This window comes from Papaver somniferum, chromosome 7 (assembly GCF_003573695.1).
Source record: "Papaver somniferum cultivar HN1 chromosome 7, ASM357369v1, whole genome shotgun sequence".
NCBI classification, from domain to species: Eukaryota; Viridiplantae; Streptophyta; class Magnoliopsida; order Ranunculales; family Papaveraceae; genus Papaver; species Papaver somniferum.
Window position 1 is genome coordinate 156,532,066 of NC_039364.1, and position 19,026 is coordinate 156,551,091.

Below are 19,026 nucleotides of genomic sequence, written 5' to 3' on the forward strand. Positions count from 1 at the left end.
ACTTGAATCGTGTGCCCCACCAAATCACTTGAAATAAAAGAAAAAATAGAAAGTGAAAAGGACTCGACGAGATATGGCGAAACTATCATGTTATTTCTAACACCTGAGCTCTGTGCTTTTATGAATAGACTCTATAGGTGTTTCCATCTAGTCAGATTGGTTCCTCAACTCCTAAAACAAAAATGTTTCCATCCACTTAGATTGGTTAGTGCTATCCTTAATAGGCGTAAATTTCTAGGCTCTGGAGTTTATTTATTGCAACTTAAAACTAACAAAAAGTTTCTTCCCCACCCCCAAACTTAAATCTAACATTGTCCTCAATGTTTCTAATGAAAGAGCAGTACCAAAAGTAACATAACACGAGGAGAAGTTGGAAAGATAGTACCTGGGTGAAGAAAATCAAAAACTAATATACAACATACAATCCGCCTCGATGGTCAACCAAGGGTAAACAGGGTCCTCCAGAGGGACCTCCTCAATATCACCTGTAGGCAAGGGCTCTAAAAAGGGTTTCAATCTTTGACCGTTAACCTTCGAAGAACTACTACCATCCGGTGACTTAATTTCAACAGCTCCATGAGGAAAAACAGTGCGAACAATAAAAGGACCCGTCCACCGAGAACGCAACTTCCCAGGGAAAAGATGTAAGCGGGTATCATACAGAAGAACTTTTTGACCTGGAGATAATGTCTTTCTTAGAATATTCCTATCATGCACAAGTTTCATTTTGTTCTTATACTCCTTCGCACTATCATACACATCTCTACGAATCTCTTCCAACTCATTGAGCTGGAGTTTCCTATGGGCTCCTGCCTTGTCGAGTGAAAATTTTAGCTGCTTAACAGCCCAATAAGCTCTATGTTCTAACTCAACAGGTAAATGACATGCCTTGCCATAAACAAGCCGATAAGGCGACATTCCAATAGGAGTCTTAAACGCAGTACGGTAAGCCCATAAGGCATCAGTAAGCCTAGACGACCAGTCTTTCCGATTAGGATTAACTGTTTTCTCTAATATACGTTTTATCTCCCTATTGGAAACCTCAACTTGACCACTAGTCTGTGGTTGATACGGGGTAGCTACCTTATGAGTAATACCATATTTCTTCATTAAAAGCCTAAAAGGTCCATTACAAAAGTGCGACCCTCCATCACTAATTATAGCTCGCGGTGTACCAAAACTTGTAAGTATATTTTCTTTCAAGAACTCTATGACAACCTTATGGTCATTGGTTTTACACGCAACCGCTTCAATCCACTTAGAGACATAGTCTACAGCAACAAGGATGTATAGGTTACCAAAATAATTAGGGAACGGACCCATAAAGTCAATACCCCACACATCAAAGACCTCAACAATCAGAATCGGGTTCAAGGGCATCATGTTCTTACGGGAAATGGTTCCTAATTTCTGGCAACGTTCACAAGTAACACAGTAACTATGGGAGTCTTTAAACAACGAAGGCCAATAGAATCCACACTGCAATATCTTAGCAGCAGTCTTCTTAGCACTAAAGTGACCCCCACAAGCATGATCATGACAAAAAGAAATAATACTGGACTGGTCACTCTCAGGTATACATCTCCTAATAATCTGGTCTGGACAATACTTAAACAAATAAGGATCATCCCAAAATAAGTGCTTAACCTCGGCTAAAAATCTAGAACGACCTTGTTTACCCCAATGTTGGGGCATTCGACCAGTAACAAGATATTTCACTATATTCGCATACCAAGGTAATTGGGTAACAAAGAACAATTGTTCATCAGGAAAGCTATCCCTTATAGGAAGGGAATCATCTGGGGAACTAACAACTAGCCTAGACAAGTGATCTGCTACAACATTTTCGGCACCCTTTTTGTCTCTAATGTATGGAGGAAACTCTTGCAACAACAGAATCCACCTAATAAATCTAGGTTTAGTATCCTTCTTAGACAAATGATATTTTAAAGCAGCATGATCAGTATATATGATGATCTTAGAACCTAAGAGATAGGGTCTAAACTTGTCTAAGGCAAACACAATGGCAAATAGTTCCTTCTCGGTAGTGGTATAGTTCAACTGGGCATCATTCAGAGTTTTGCTAGCATAGTAAATCACATGAAGTAACTTATTTTCTTGCTGACCTAGCACAACACCAATAGCATAATCTGAAGCATCACACATGATCTCAAAGGGTAGGTTCCAGTTGGGTGCCTGGACTATGGGGGCGGTAGTGAGTAATGACTTAAGCTTCTCAAAAGCCTCTAAACAAGCATCATCAAAGACAAACTTAACATCTTTTGCAAGCAAATTGCAAAGAGGTCTAGACATCAAGCTAAAATCCTTAATGAAACGACGATAAAAACCAGCATGCCCTAAGAATGACCTAATATCTCTTACGGTTTTTGGGACCGGTAAAGTTTTAATAAGGTCAACTTTGGCTCTATCTATCTCTATACCCTTTGAAGATACAATATGCCCTAGAACAATTCCTGAACGAACCATAAAGTGACATTTCTCCCAATTAAGCACTAAATTCTTTTCCTTACACCTAGTCAAAACTAATGACAAATGATGCAAGCACTCATCGAAAGACGAACCAAACACCGAAAAATCATCCATAAAGACCTCTAAGAACCGTTCTACCATGTCAGAAAATATGCTCATCATGCAACGCTGAAAAGTCGCAGGGGCATTACATAGCCCGAAAGGCATGCGTCTATACGCAAAGGTACCAAAGGGACAGGTAAAAGTGGTTTTCTCCTGGTCTTCTGGGGAAATAACGATCTGATTATACCCAGAGTATCCATCTAAAAAGCAGTAGTGACTATGTCCAGCTAATCTCTCTAGCATCTGGTCGATGAAGGGAAGGGGAAAGTGGTCCTTCCTAGGGACCTTGTTCAATTTCCTATAGTCAATACAAACACGCCAACTCGTGGTCACTCGGGTCGGGATTAACTCATTGTTATCATTCTGGACTACAGTAATACCAGATTTCTTGGGAACAACCTGAACGGGGCTGACCCACTTACTGTCTGAAATAGGGTAGATAATGCCTGCATCTAATAGCTTAAGAGCCTCAGTTCGAACTACTTCTTTCATATTGGGGTTTAGTCGACGTTGCATCTCCCTAGAAGGTTTGGTGTCTTCCTCTAAATAGATCTGATGCATACAAACAGTAGGACTTATACCCTTAATATCTGTTATGGTCCACCCTAAAGCTTCCTTGTTGTTTTAAAGGACGGTTACTAGCCTACTTTCCTGATCTCTATCCAAGTCGGAAGAAACAATCACAGGTAAATTCTCAGACGGGCCTAAAAACACATACTTCAGGGTATCTGGCAATGGTTTTAGGTCCAACTTAGGAGGCTCTTCTAAAGAAGGAACTAGGGTAGACTTAGAAACTGGTAGTGGTTCGAACTTAGGTTTCCATTCATTACTAGTATCTAACAAAGGGGTTGAATCTAACAACGCATTCACCTCATTAATCACCTTATCATCATCAAAATTAATCCCAAAGTGAGCTAGGCATTTCTCTAATGGATCTTCTAACAAAGTGTTTGGTAATGACTCCTCGACTAATGTTCATATCATGTTCACCTCTTCTATATTCGAGTCATCTAGTTCAGAGGGTAGCTTACTAATATTAAAAATGTTCAGCTCAATAGTCATATTACCAAAAGACAAATTCATAATACCATTTCGACAGTTAATGATCGCATTGGATGTAGCTAAAAACGGGCGACCTAAAATCACTGGTATCTGGTTCTCTGGGTCAGGGACAGGTTGGGTATCTAGGATAACAAAATCCACTGGATAAATAAACTTGTCGACCTCTATGAGAACATCCTCGATCACACCACGAGGAATTTTAACGGACCTATCAGCTAACTGAAGTGTCATCTGTGTAGGTTTCATCTCACCAAGTCCTAGCTTAAGGTACACATGGTATGGCAGTAAGTTCACACTGGCTCCTAAGTCAAGCAACGCTTTCTCAACACGGTAATTACCTATTGTACAAGCAATGGTAGGGGACCCTGGGTCTTTATACTTAGGAGTAGTGGTATTCTGAATAATAGAACTCACATGACTAGCTATGAAGGCTTTCTTCTGGACACTGAGCTTACGCTTTCGCGTACACAAGTCCTTAAGGAACTTGGCATAAGAGGGAATCTGCCTAATTGCATCTAATAACGGAAGGTTGATATTAACCTGCTTAAAAACCTCCAATATATCATTAAAGTTGGACTCCCTCTTAGTCGGAACTAGCAGCTGGGGGAACGGGGCTCCGGGAACAAAGTCGGGCTCATCAGGACCCTCATTGGTATCTTTGGAGACTCTATCAGTCTTCTCATTTTCTGGCTCATAAGGGTGAACTACAGCATGGTCACTATCAGGCATGGCAACCTTATTGTCAACTTTCTTTCCACTCCTAAGGGTTGTAATAGAGTTCACATGATTGTACGATTTCTCTGCTTTAGGATTGGGTTGAGTTTGACTAGGAAACTTACCTTTTTCCCTCAAAGACTCATTTATATGACTAACCTGGGTTTTCAACTCGGAAATAGCCTGAGAGTTAGACTGACCTATTCTCTTATTTTCTTTTATACCTTGAGCAACAGATTGCTGAAACTCCATAGTGTTACGAGTTAACAAAGCAAGAGACTCTTCTAAACTCATAATCTTCTTATCCGAAGGGTTCTGAAACTGTGCCGGGGCTGAAGGATTCTTAGGATAGCCAAAACCTGGGGGAGCTTGAGAGTTACTAGACTGACCTTGATTCTGGCCCTTAGACCAAGAAAGGTTGGGATGGTTTCTCCAGCCAGGGTTATAGGTTTCTGAATAAGGGTCAAACTTCTGACGGTTATCGAATCTAGTGTTGTTATAAAGAGCATTGTCTTGCTCTTCAACAATATGGTCTTCCCAAAAAGGCTATATTCTACCACTAGTACCACTAGAATGACCTAATTCTAACACTTCTAACCTTTTGGCTATGGATGCTATTTTAGCATCTGACTCATAGGATCCTTCTACCCTATTGACATTTCCTCTACTTAGAAGAATTGTTTTCTGGGGTTCCCTATTATTTTCCCATTGTTGGGTCTTATTGGCAATTTCATTCAAAAATGTCATCGCCTCATCAACAGTTTTATTCTCAAACCCACCTGTGCATAAGGACTCAACCATGGTCGTTGTTGAATAGTCTAAACCCTCGTAGAGGATCTGAACTAACCTAACCTTCTCTAAACCATGATGAGGACATTGAGAAATTAAGTCATTGAACCTTTCTAAATACCTATATAAAGATTCTCCCTCTTGTTGAGAAAAAGTACAAATTTGTGTCCTAATAGACGATGTTTTGTGCCTTGGGAAAAACTTATGTATAAAGGCAGATGTAAGTTGTTCATAGGTTTCAATTGACTCAGAATCCAAACTATACAACCAAGATTTGGCTTTATCTTTTAAGGAAAAGGGGAATAACCTAAGTTTCAGTGCATCATCACTAAGGTTTTTATTTTTCAGAGTACTACATACTTCCTCAAATTCCCTAACATGAAAATAGGGGTTCTCATTCTCTTTTCCTAAAAAGGTTGGGAGCATCTGTAAAGTCCCAGGTTTGAGTTCATAATTTGCCTCGGTTTCAGCTAACTTGATACAAGACGGACGAGAGGTCCTAGTTGGGTTCAATAAAGCTTTTAAAGTTGCCATTTCTGGCACTACCAAAGGACTAGGAGAAATTTCTTCACAAAGACGTAGATTCTCAAAACTGAAGTTTCCAAAAACGGGGCTCTCTAAAGAAGAGTCTTCGAGCTCCCCGCCTCCACAAGAAGAACTACTAGGTTTATCACTAATCAGACGACCTAGAGTATCTCTTTTCCAAGCCCTATTAACAAAATCGGGCATACACTAAAAAAAATCAAAAAGAAATAAAAATCCTAACAGGAAGGTTCTAGCAATCACACAGCAGGCTAACTCGACTTTACCACAACAAACCTAGAGATTTCTAGAAAACAACAAGCATGATGGCTCACTTAGATTGTTTCTAGACTAGCTTCTATATCTCGAAAGGGAATTCGTTACAATTTAAGCAAACCCCTCTGGAATCACTCCGAGTCAAAGTAAGTTGAATCGAGGCGAGGGAAGCTTAGTGGAGCTTTGATACCCAAGGCCTCACCGCAGTACAAGGCGGCGCAGTCACGCATTCAACTCACAGAAACCGTCATGAACTTCGAAGTATGCTAAAAGAATAACCAATATCCTTTGAAAATTTTTCCTAACAAGCTCGATACCCTATAGGTCTCTTTATAATCAGATTTTAAAGCTTGGGTTCGCGTTAGGTTTTGTTCTCCTAAAGAGGGAAAGAAGGGAGCAGTGATGAAATCCGAACCCTTATCTTGTTTAGGCCAGGCCTTTCCCTTTACTAGGAAAATAAAGACAGTCCAAATTCGTCCTCAATCAATGATCACCTTAAGGAATACAGTAACTCGCTTATAGGAGATTCGCGAGTGTTTCGATTGGACTTACCTTCCGTACCAGACGGGGGATGAACCGTTATCGTCGACTCGGGCCACGACTCCTATGCCGTGTGCGAACCCGAGGGGCCGAGGTGATATTGTAATCACCGTCCTTCCCTGTACACGGTTTGTATTTAACTACCCTTTCGTAGGGTTTTTAAAAAAAAAAATAATAAAGTCCAAGAGTCCAGTCCAAAGTCCAAATAAAGTAAAGTGCAAAAGAAAAAGAAAAAAATAACCTAAAAAAAAAATTCTCTCTTTTTTTTTTCTCTCTTTTCTATATATAAAACAAAAAAAAAATTCCTCTTTCGCTCCTTTCGCTTTAAGCTTTTCCTTCCAAGGTCCTTAGTACTCCACTTCGAACCTGCAAATCAAAGACAAAAAGAAACGTAAAAAGGAAAAAAAATAATAAACCTAAAAAAAAAAATCTACCTAAGCACAGGTCCGCGTCGGCGGCGCCAAAAATTTGATGTATTTTCAAAAGTTGTTGTAGATAGTGGTGAAAACTGGTTCTTTTCGAACTTGTGAAGGGAATAATTTTTTTTAGATTTAAATAATTTAGAAATGTAGAAAATTCAATTAACAAGTGATATAAATTTTATGGAGAAAATAGGGGTGATGATTCCACCATTCAACAATATTTATGTAGTTTTATTTATTTTTTATTATGCAAATTTAATAATTGTTTTGATTCTAACTATTGCCAAAAGCAGATTCTCAAAATATCAAAGATTAATCGCAAGCATAATACATCAAGAGTATAAAACTAAGCATGTATTATCAAGAGAAAATATATTTGATTAATAAAAATCATTTAAATCATTTATTTTCAATGCAATTAATCATATATAAATATTGCAAAAATTAATCAAATAAAAATTACCACATAAATATTGCAAGAAAGGCTTCCTCCGTCACCCCTGGGATTGGTTTTAGCTACTCATGATGAAAAACCTCTCAAAATATTTCATTGATGCTCAAAAGTTGATTACAATGAAGAGAAATGTCAAAAAAAATCAATATTCGACCGTACTTTGCAACACACAGGAAGCGTCAGGGAAGAACGATACAAATGAAGTGCTGTAAGCACTGTTTCTAAGTCGCGGGAAAGGAATTGGAAATTGTCGCAGTTAAGCGACACCTTTCAACGACTTTCCTGGAGCGTATTTTGTTCTTCGTCTTCAACTACACCAGCATAAATCTTCTCTTCTCTGCGTGATTTTGTTTTGATTCTCTCGACTCCTAAACTTTCCCCAAATACTCTCCAAACTTGCTAAACTCTTTAGCCTTGTATTTATAGTGTTTTAGAACAAAAATATCCGACCATAACACCGTATAATCTCCCATTAATCCCGTCATTGCTCGCTGCCCATATTTAACAATAATTTCCATTTTTGGCTTCTACACACGTTAGATTTGATCCTGCACGCTCTAGTTAGCCTTCTCCACGTCTCAGCACTCTTTCAACGCTAGTAGAACTCCTCCATGCACACAAGAACTTCAATTTTGCTCGTGTTACAGTACACGTGCTCTGTTTGGGTGTGTGAATCATCACGCGTTTTCCAGCCAATTCCGATCGAACCCACTGCCCAAAATGTGTTCCTTAACCTATATCACATCTCTCTATCAAATTTCAGCCATTGAATCGACCCGTAACCCCTTCATTTTTGTGATCAAACTTCTGCCAGTTGAGAATTTCATTTCCCGCCAAAAAACAATTTACAAACGAAGAAGAAAGGGTGTCCCCCTATCCTGAACTGGGGTGCGAATATCAGGTGTCCACTGAGGTGCCCCTTAACCGATAGTGAGAGTACGAATAACAATTGTCCTTCAAGGGTGCCCCGGACAACTTTTCGAGCCGAATTTTCCAAAAATGTTTATTTCCTAAAAATACATAAAAACCAATATTAGTACAAAAATAGAGTTCCAACAATACGGACATTGAGGACAAATTAGACACAAAAATACGTCTATCAGTGGGGCCAAGGGTTTGGCATTCCATTGGCGCATTGTGCGGCTAGCATGGTTGGCATGCCTTGGCGCGGTAGACGTGGCTGGCATGGTTTTCCATTGGCACAGTGGTGCGGCTGGCATGGTTGGCATGCCTTGGCGCGGAGATGTGGCTGGCATGGTTTTCCATTGGCACAGTGGTGTGGTTGGCATGGTTGGCATGCCTTGGCGCGGAGATGTGGCTGGTATGGTTGGCATGCCTTGGCGCGGAGATGTGGCTGGCATGGTTTGCCATTGGCACAGTGGTGCGGCTGGCATGGTTGGCATGCCTTGACGCGGAGATGTGGTTGGCATGGTTTTCCATTGGTACAATGGTGCGGCTGGCATGGTTGGCATGCCTTGGCGCGGTAGCATGAGAATTAGGGTTTGGTATGTAGGAAGATGATGTCGGTCAATACTAAGGGTTCTGCCGTGGAACATGACACATGTATATAAAAAAAAGGTACCCTGGTAATTCTTACGCAGGTATGTTGAATGATTCAATAAATGCGCTAGTGGTTGTAGTGACGTCATGTCAGATGTAAGGTTTTACGATTTTAACCTTAAGCTAGAAACCACCATCAACATTAAGTCCCCTGCTTAGCTCGAAACAGGAGCATTGTTGCAAGGTAAGCATAAGATGGTGACAGGCCAGGATAAAATCGAAATGGCAAGTCATGAAAAGATGGTCAGGAAGACCCGACTAAACTTTTTTCGAGAGGTAAGGAAAATTCGTGATTCTTGTGTTGGAGGCCTTCCGTAAATTCTACTCGTGGTGTTACTGGCTAGACCTTGAAATGGTAGAGGCGGTTGCTGGTTAAGATGTTGACTATCGGCTTGGCTTGGTCACGCGTCATCTTGGATGGGATAGGGAACGCGGAGGTGCTGGATTAGCGATTTTTCGGTATTGGTGTGGCTTGAGCGGAGCCGTTGGCGTTGGTCGGCTTGGAATAGGAGCCGCATGCATTGGTTGGCTTGGAATGGGAGCCGTAGGCATTGGTCGGCTAGGAATGGGAGCCGCAGGCATTGGTCGGATTGGAATGGGAGCCGCATGCATTGGTCGTCTTGGAATGGGAGCCACAGGCATTGCTCGACTTGGAATGGGAGACGCAGGCGTTGGTCGGCTTGGAATGGGAGCCGTCAGCATTGATCGTCTTGAAATGGAGCTGCTTGCGTTGCTTGGCTCGGAGTGGAGCTAGCTTGAGTTCCTTGGAAGGATGAAGACTGGCTTCAGTTCCATAGAAGGATGACGACCGGCTTCAGTTTCATGGGATGATGGCAACTTTGTCTGAATTAGGGTTTGGCATGCCGAAACCCTAATTAGCGCCCTTTACTAGAATCGCTGTAGAATTCTCGTACGAACTCGGATTTTGACGGTCCGCCCATCCATTATTAACGGAAAAGAATTTCCTATCTCCCATCGAGGAAATATTTAGGTTTTGAGCTTGTTCGGGAGGTGAAAACAGCTCGACAATAAAATTCAGGAAGAATTGCGGGCCCGTGGAATGATGGCAGCTTGCTTTAGCTCCGTGGGAAGATGATGCCTTGCTTTGGGAAGATAACAACTTGCTTCAGTTCCCTGGGAAGGTGACGACTGGCTTCGGGAAGATAACAACTTGCTTCAGTTCTCTGGGAAGGTGACGACAGGCTTCGGGAAGGTAACAACTTGCTTCAGTTCCCTGGGAAGGTGACGACTGGCTTCAGGAAGATAACAACTTGCTTCATTTCCCTGGGAAGGTGACGACTGGCTTCGGGAAGGTAACAACTTGCTTCAATTTTTAGCATGTTGCAACCCTAATTAGCGCCCCTTACTAGAATCGCTGTAGAAATCTCGTACGAACTCGGATTTTGACGGTCCGCCACTCTATTCTGAACGGAAAATAATTTCCTATCTCCACACGAGGGAATATTTAGGTTTTGAGTTCGTTCGGGAGGTGAAAACAGCTCGACAGTAAAATTCAGGAAGAACTCAGGAGGGATGTTGCGGGCCCGAGGTGGCATAGTCGCGCCCAGTCATCCGTTTCATGGAGCAAGAAGGAATCTTTATTTTATTCAAACTCTGGAAACTCCGTCCGCATGAAAATAGATATTGACTTTCTTCTGTTTTCTGTTGCTCGTCCGGATCCGTGCTTTCGTCTGCAGTGTCTCTCCAGTGGATTCCAAAATTTATCAAACTCCATTACATTCTTGGGACGGATGGATGTGGTTGCGTTTTCGGTTCATCCTTGATTTTAGGTTGTTCAATGCCCGGACCCTCTGATCGCGATGACAATATGTTGTGGATGCTTATGTTGGTCGAAATCTTCCGGAGACACTGGATGAAATAGATGAGTTGGGAGACGTTTCGTTGGTGATGTGCTACTATCAAGTCTTCAAGGACTTGGTTCCAAGTGGAATCCTTCGAACCATCTTACGAATCTTGGACTATCGTGTGGAATGGGATATGGTGAGTAGTCCCCAGTTACGCTTCTGTTAGATCCGATGGCTTGGCCGAATATGTGAATGTATCTTTGTGGCGTGCATTTGGAGTCTTCGGTACACATGTACGACTTCATGTTGAGAAATTCCCGCGGCTCGTAAAACTTCGACAGTGATGATGTTGAAATCAGAAATAATCTGGTTGATGGGAGTGAAAGTGTCCCATGTTGGTGGTCCCCATGTGTAGCCTACTTTCATTGCATCGCCTTGAATCCACGTCCACGGGATTTGATATAAGCTTATCGTACTCTTCTGGATGTGACACTGGGGTGATCAGAATATCACATGATGAAATATCCTGGATAGTGAAGTGGTAGGAATGAGAGAGTTATGTTGTTTATCATGGCTCCCTCTGTTTCTTCAAGAAAATGTTTCAGCCGCGTCTCTGGATGTTATCTCATGAGTCTTTGATGGTCGTCGGGATGGACTGCGATGAGCAGTCCCTAGTCACATTTTTCTTCAATTTCTGAAGTTGTTTTTCTCTGAGCAGGCTTAGGATCCTCCGCGTCCTTGTAAAGTGTTGAAGGCGTCGTCTGGACAGATAGGTGATGATTTTCTTGCGCTGCACCCTTGAAGAGTAGATGACCTTGTTGTGGCTATGACCTTTTGGTTGAACGTGTCTTCTGAGCTTTGACAGTGAAGGGATTCCGTGTATATCCTTAGTCCCCAAGTATGGTTTACATGTTTCCATATTGTATGGTAAGTGGGTTGACCATGATAAAGACATCACCATCGTGCGTTCGTACTGGTGATTTTTTTACTTCTTCCATGTGGAACTTAAAATATGGAGGAGTACAGGTTACTTTTGTAGTGATTACTGCTGTGGTGAAGCTCTGGCTGGTATCAACAAATGAGCGGCAACAATTCTTGCTAGCAGATGTAATCAGGAGAGACTACATTGTCGTGGTAACAAAGTAGGTTGGCTGGAATTGTATGGGAATCCATGGAAGTAAAAGGATTGGCTGGACGCGTAAGCGAGAAAACTGTCCATGATCACGAGTTTTGGCGAGATGGATCAAAATGCGGTCATGACTACGAAGGTTGGCTGGCTGTGATCATGATCCTTGACATGGGGAGCGTGGTGGTACGACGCTTTGCAGGAAGAAACGGCGTTGAATAAGCTTCGGCTCTTGGAAAGGATGTTAAAACTTAAGGAGACAAACGCTGAAGTTTCGGCTTCGGATTCTGGAGCAGCTTATGGAGAGAACATTGAAGCGGAGCGGCTACATTATTCAGTGTGTTGTCAAACTAGACACCCTTCAAGCGAACAATGGTTAGGAGTCCCCAATTCCATCTATCAATCGTGCTTTCCAGGAGAGGTTGGGGTTTGGGAACGAATTCTCTGGTTGGAAACAGTTGCTTCCCTGATGCAGTGCGGTTGAGGGATGCGAATATGTCTTGACGCTGCGCCTACAGAATCTCACATAAGTGTTTTATCATAGACTGCACGATTTTGTGGGCGAAGTCCCCGGAAATCATGCAGCTCCTGACAGGAAGAGAGTCTTTGTGAACTCAGGGGGGTTGCTGATTTTCTTTGCTTCGATTTTAGAGAAGTCGTTCCTGATATTTACGTGTGATGAAATTAGATTGCTGATTCCCTTCTACTGGGCGTTCAAAAGGCAACGCTGGAAGGATGCAAGCTGCTCGCGCTGGAAAGATGCAAGCTGTTAGCGCTGGAAGGATGCAAGCTGCTGGTGCTGGAAAGATGCAAGATGTTAGCGCTGGATCGGCTCGTAATGGGCGCTGGCTTAGCGTGGACACTGGCTTGGATTTGGTATGGTGCGGAATGTTGGCTGGGCATGGCGCGGACTGTTGGCTTGGCACGGCGTTGGCTTGGCGTGGCACGGATTTGTTCTTGCGGGACCAGTTGCCTCTTTCCATACGTAGCTCAAATAGGAAATAATTTCCTTATCCAAATTCCAAAAGTGTTATGCGTATGAAAGGCGTTGGCTCTAATTTTTATATCGTATCTTTGTTCTCACGTCCTGGTGTTAGCGGTAGCAATAAAGTGGGCAAGCGTATTCCATCTATGTACTCCAGCGTTTCTCTTTCAATTTATTTTCTTGTTTTGGGGAAAATCCTATCCATCGGTATGCCTTCCATGAATCTGTAGAAATGTTGTTCTTCTCTTCGAATATCACTGTAGTAGCGTCGGCTACCTCATGAATAGTGACTGGTAATCGTTATTATGTAAAGTAGGTACGTACGGGTAGATGACTGATTCCACGAGGAACTGGGCGTTAGGGTTTCTCTGAGATCCAAAAGTTACACGCCAAGGTGACCGAAGGTCCTTCTGCGGATGTGGTCAAACAACAAAAAGCGGAGATCGAAAGGCTGTCCAAAGAGTTGGAGCTGAAACATGCGGTCCTCCAAATGATGAAGGACGCCTTCTTCGAGAAGAGCAAAACACCGTTGAATGGCTTCCTTTGAATGCACTTCTGTCTTCTGAAATTCTTCTGTTTCGTTTTTTTTTTGAAAGGAAAATGAAACACCTGGCTTTATGGTTTTGATTTTCTGGATTTTTTGGTTGATAGACAAGTGTTACCTATGAGGGTTTTGGATTATTATTCGGGATGAACTGTTTTAGGATGATGTCGTTTTTGGTTATGATTGTAAGTGACACAAACATCCCAGGGAAGATATGGAACCGTGAACATTGCGTGTCGGTAGATGACATGTGATGAAATATAACATGGCTATCGGTTTTATCATTCCCGTGAAAACTTGAAATAGTAAACCATGTATTTTTTCTAGGCAAGACTTACTCGGTTTTTTGGATCTGCTAATGAAAAATGAGTCAGGTGCAAGTCCGAGTTTTGTGAGAATCACTGCAATTATGGAAAGTCCCCAGTCGTCCCTGAGTCACTTGATAATCGAGTCGTCAATCCCTGGGCGGATCGTTTGCTTTTAACCTCTGGGAAGTCCCCAGTCGCCCCTTGCCGTGTCATGACTGGTAATCAGGTCGTCTGGTAACTGAGTCGTCGATCCCTGAGTGGATCGTATCAGGTCGTCTGGTAGCTGAGTCGTCGATCCTTAAGAGGATCGTTTGCCTCTACCGTCCTGACGTCTGGGTCGAAGTATGAGATCAAGGATTAAAAATTGACATTGTAACCGAAAGACCAATCTCCCACTGTGGTCGCCAATTATTTGAGGGTGAAAACGGTTTCTGCTGATTTCGGTAATTTCGGGCGTGTGGGTGAGAAACGAGTCTAAACCCTAAACAATATACTGCAAGGGAGTACTTCAGATTCAAGAGATCAATCTGTACAAATCCGGCCTAAACCAAGAAATGGCCGCTCCAGACTTGCTTCGGTCACAAAGAGGAGGAGAAAGGTTGGTTTTGGGGAGGGAAGCGAAGAGAGTGTTGAGACCAGAATAGTTGATTCTGGAAGAGTAGTTGTTTTGTGACTTGTATCAGAAAGTGGGAAGCTAACAGATGGGAAAGCAAACAAACGTTTTCTAAGTGTTGTATGCTCCTGACCAGAACTTGTTGTTCGGTGGAAATAGGTACTGCCTATTTATACAAGTCGAAGTGAAACGTACTCTGGAACTGATGTTCCATAAAAGAAAGCGTTTCACAATTACTCCCTGTATTTACTAACCGCCTCATCCTTATTACACTTTCTAATAACGAGCGTACTGTATGCCGCACGTTGTAAACCGCAAAACCAATACCCAATGAGCATCACCCCAGTTTGTGACATGTGTTGATGTCTCGAATGTTTTCGTGGAAAACATGTAGCATGTTGTTGTTGTTGTCTGGAAAGTTGATCTTGGGAGACTTGCCGGCTCGGTGGTGACCTTCAAAGGTCGAGATTTTGTATCTTAAGAGGAGGTAGCCGTTGATTATTGCAACCTTTCGTTTGGTAGCCAGTGGCATGAAAGTATGATCAGTATGGCTTTATATATGGCCCAGTTTAGGCGCGGCCAAAAGTTAGGGTTTTGGCTTTGTTTAGGCGCGACCAAACTAGGGCCAAAGGTTTCCATGCGTTAGCTGGTAACCTTGGACGGCTAAGATCTGCATCTTAGATGAAAAAGTGGTCGTTGATTGTTGCAGGCCTTCGTTGGTATCCGCATAGGGAAGTCCGACATGGTATGGAGCGGCAAGGTGGTTGGCATGTCATTGGCACATGTGGCATGGCATGCCTTGGCGCGGTTTGGCGTGGCCAAAACTAGGGTTTTGGGCCAAAGGTTACCATGCGTTGTTTGGCGACCTTGGACGGCTAGGATTTGCATCCAGGATGGAAGGGTGGTCGTTGATCGTCGCACGCCTTCGTTTTGGTAGCCGCATAGGGAAGGCGGGCATGGTGTGGCACGGCAAGGTGGTTGGCTTGCCATTGGTACATGTGGCATGGCATGCCTTGGCGAGGTTTGGCGTGGCCAAAACTAAGGTTTTGGGACAAAGGTTACCATGCATTGTTTGGCGACCTTGGACGGCTAGGATTTGCATCCAGGATGGAAGGGTGGTCGTTGATCATCGCACGCCTTCGTTTTGGTAGCCGCATGGGGAAGGAAGGCATGGTATGGCGCGACAAGGTGGTTGGCATGCCATTAGCACATGTGGCATGACATGCCTTGGCGCGGTTTGGCATGGCCAAAACTAGGGTTTTGGGCCAAAGGTTACCATGCGTTGTTTGGCGACCTTGGACGGCTAGGATTTGCATCTAGGATGGAAGGGTGTCCGTTGATCGTCGCACGCCTTCGTTTTGGTAGACGCATAGGGAAGGTCGGCATGGTGGGGCCAAGGCCAATGGCGCGGATGGCTTGGCATAGTGGGGCCAAGGGTTTGGTACGGACAGCTTGGCATGGTGGGGCCAAGGCAAGGTGCGGTTTGCTGGGCATGCCATTGGCGCATGGTGCGGATAGCATGGTTGCGGACAAGGCAAGGTGCGGTTGGCTTGGCATGGTGGGGCCAAGGGATTGGCATGCCATTGGCGCATGGTGCGGCTAGCATGGTTGGCATGCCTTGGAGCGGTAGACGTGGCTGGAATGGTTTGCCATTGGCACAGTGGTGCGGATGGCATGGTTGGCATGCCTTGGCGCGGAGATGTGACTGGCATGGTTTGCTATTGGCACAGTGGTGCGGCTGGCATGGTTGGCATGCCTTGGCGTGGTAGCATGAGAATTAGGGTTTGGTATGTACGAAGATGATGTCGGTCAATACCAAGGGTTCTGCCGTGGAACATGACACATGCATATAAAAAAAAGGTACCCTGGTAATTCTTACGTAGGTATGTTGAATGATTAAATAAATGCGCTAGTGGTTGTAGTGACGTCATGTCAGATGTAAGGTTTTACGATTTTAACCCTACGCTAAAAACCACCATCAACACCAGTACAATACAGATGTAATATGTGTTCAATTTACACGCACTAAGAGTCAATTTTGTATATTTTCTGGAATTTATTTACCGACAATAACATCTTTTTCAAATTATTACTATTTTAAGTATTGTTGAATTTTTTGTTAATTTTAACGTCATGCGGCATAAAAAATCACTAGATCGGCAAACGTTCTACAACTTATTTTCTTGGATCTTGACACGCTCTAATAATAATACTTCATAAATTTTTGCAATCCTTCAGATCACCTATTCCAGATAAAAGGCAATCATCTGCAAAAGAAAATATGTAAGAAATTGGTACACTAATTCTGGAAAGTTTTACTCCATGTAAGACCATATTCCTCTTATGAGCTTCCAATAACTTGGATAATGTATCCATCCAAATATAAATTAAATATGAAAATGTATGGGGATGGAGGATCCCCTTGCCCTATACCTCTATAAGGTTTAAAAGGCTCAGCGGTAATACTATTAAGAAGTACTGAAATGATAAAGGTGGAAATACATTGCTCGATTAGAGCACAAGCCTCGTGGATAAAACCAAAAGTATTAAGGGTTTTGAGAAAAAACTATTTTTTTTCCCGAAAAAGTGAATCATTTCATGTGCTATAATGATACTATCTAAGTTCTATCTAGAAGAGAGGAATGCTGACTGAAATGGGGAAGGGATTTTACTCAACAAATGTTCGATTCTGTTTGCCATTAATTTAGCTATGATCTTACAGGTTGTATTATAAAACTCAAGATATATGAATTAATTATGATTTTTAGGATGTTTCGATTTAGGAATCAGAATTAAGTGGGCATTGAAAACACTGGGGGTACCAAAATAAACCACCAACTTTTTCGTAGGCAATCTGTATGGACAAACTTAACACAACTCCGAGAATTAAAAATCAATCAAGGAAAGTGTCTAGAGTTATATATATATATATCTCTCTCTATCTCTCTTATTATTAAAACGTTTACAGAACTGAATCTGTGAACCTAACTACAAAGAGAGTTCTTGGACGGTACCAAAGACCAATATCCAAATATCAATCAAGTCTTATCTAACAAACAAGGTTGGACCTATATACTGTGATTGATCAACACACAACCTGTGATATTTTAATTATAAAGATAAACAATATAATACGGAAAAAGAAATAACACAGACACCAGAAATTTTGTTAACGAGAAAACCGCAAATGCAGAAATACCCCGGGACCTTGTCCAGATTGAACACCAAACTGTATTAAGCCGCTATAGACACTAGCCTACTACCAATTAGCTTCGTTCTGGAATGTAGTTGATCCCGAACTCAGTCTCCCACTGATTCAGGTACAGTCGCGCTTTTACGCCTTTTGAATCCTAGTAGGACTCCGGGAAATTGATTCTCTTAGACAGTCTCACACCAATTAATAGTTGCTTCAACTCAATTGAAGACTTTAAACCAAATATGCCGCCCACAGATTAAGCCCATGATTGAATTCCTGATTTACGATCTAAATGGATGATCAGATCAAACGAAAGATCCATGTGATGGAAATCGATAACAACTTGAAAAAAGTCTGGCTATCCTCAAAATCCGGATTTATGCAACTGAAGTGCAGCCTAGATTATTATTCACCTCACAAGTATAAAACTTGCGGAATCAACAAATTCTGAGACGAAGAGAACTTTGATGATTACTTATCTATCTTGATCGTTGGAGAAAGCTCTAAAAAAAGAGGATCATGATACTCGAGTTATCAAGATAAAAGATAATTGGACCTGGCTTTACGAACCCCAATAAAGTATTTGTAGTCGCTAAATCCTATAAGGGTTTCTGGAGAGGACGACTCTAGATACAACTAAGACACACCAAAAAGTAGTGTCAGGATTCAAAGATCCCAGTTGCCAAGAGTTACCCTTATATAGACTTCAAAGCCTAGGTTTTTTTAGGTTTAAGCTAAAATATCTTTGGAACCAAGCAAACAATATTCACCGTTCGATGAAAGCTTTGAATATTAATCACATCTACAAGATATACACTCTGGTTAGGTAAACTGTAACCGAACAGTGTATAAAGATTATGTCCAACATGGTTAGTCGAAACTAGCCGATTTGAACTTTAAAATCTTAACACTCATTTTCATGTTCACTAAGACATTAATATTGAGTCACAATCATGTGATCAAATGAGTCTAGTGTTAATTAGAGGATTGATCAAATGAAAATCATTTCATAGCAATAACATAATTGCAATTGAATCATAATCGACATAGTCGGTAAATGTACAAGGTACATTTACTTGAATCGTTCGTGAGTCAGCTGAGTCACAGTAAGCTGGCCGATTTGCAAACTTATATGCAATAACCGAGTTCCGGAGTCGACAGAACTTTTTCAGTTCACGTACCAATTTGCAAACTTAGATGCAACTCAGAGTTCCGGAGTTGACAAAACTTTTTCAGTTCACGTAACGGTTTGAAAACTTAAGACTTTTACCGGTTCCGGAGTTCACATAACTTTTTTATTTCACGTACCGGTTTGGGTACTAAACTGGTTATCATGATCTACAATGAATATGCATATCACACTAATCTGAAAGTCGATATATATTTACCCCGCTATGTGTACGAGTACATGTAATACGACTTCAAACATATAACAGTTTTCTCGGTTTGTAAGATTGATAACACTGTCTTTTATTCCGAATATAATAGTTCTAAATTTCTTTAAATCAATTCAAAACA

At 42.0% G+C, this 19,026-nt stretch overlaps 1 pseudogene; it reads left to right on the plus strand.

The window, feature by feature from the left end:
• Positions 1–5,227: 5,227 nt before the first annotated feature.
• Positions 5,228–5,327, plus strand: LOC113300789 (annotated as a pseudogene).
• The last annotated feature ends 13,699 nt before the right edge of the window (positions 5,328–19,026 follow it).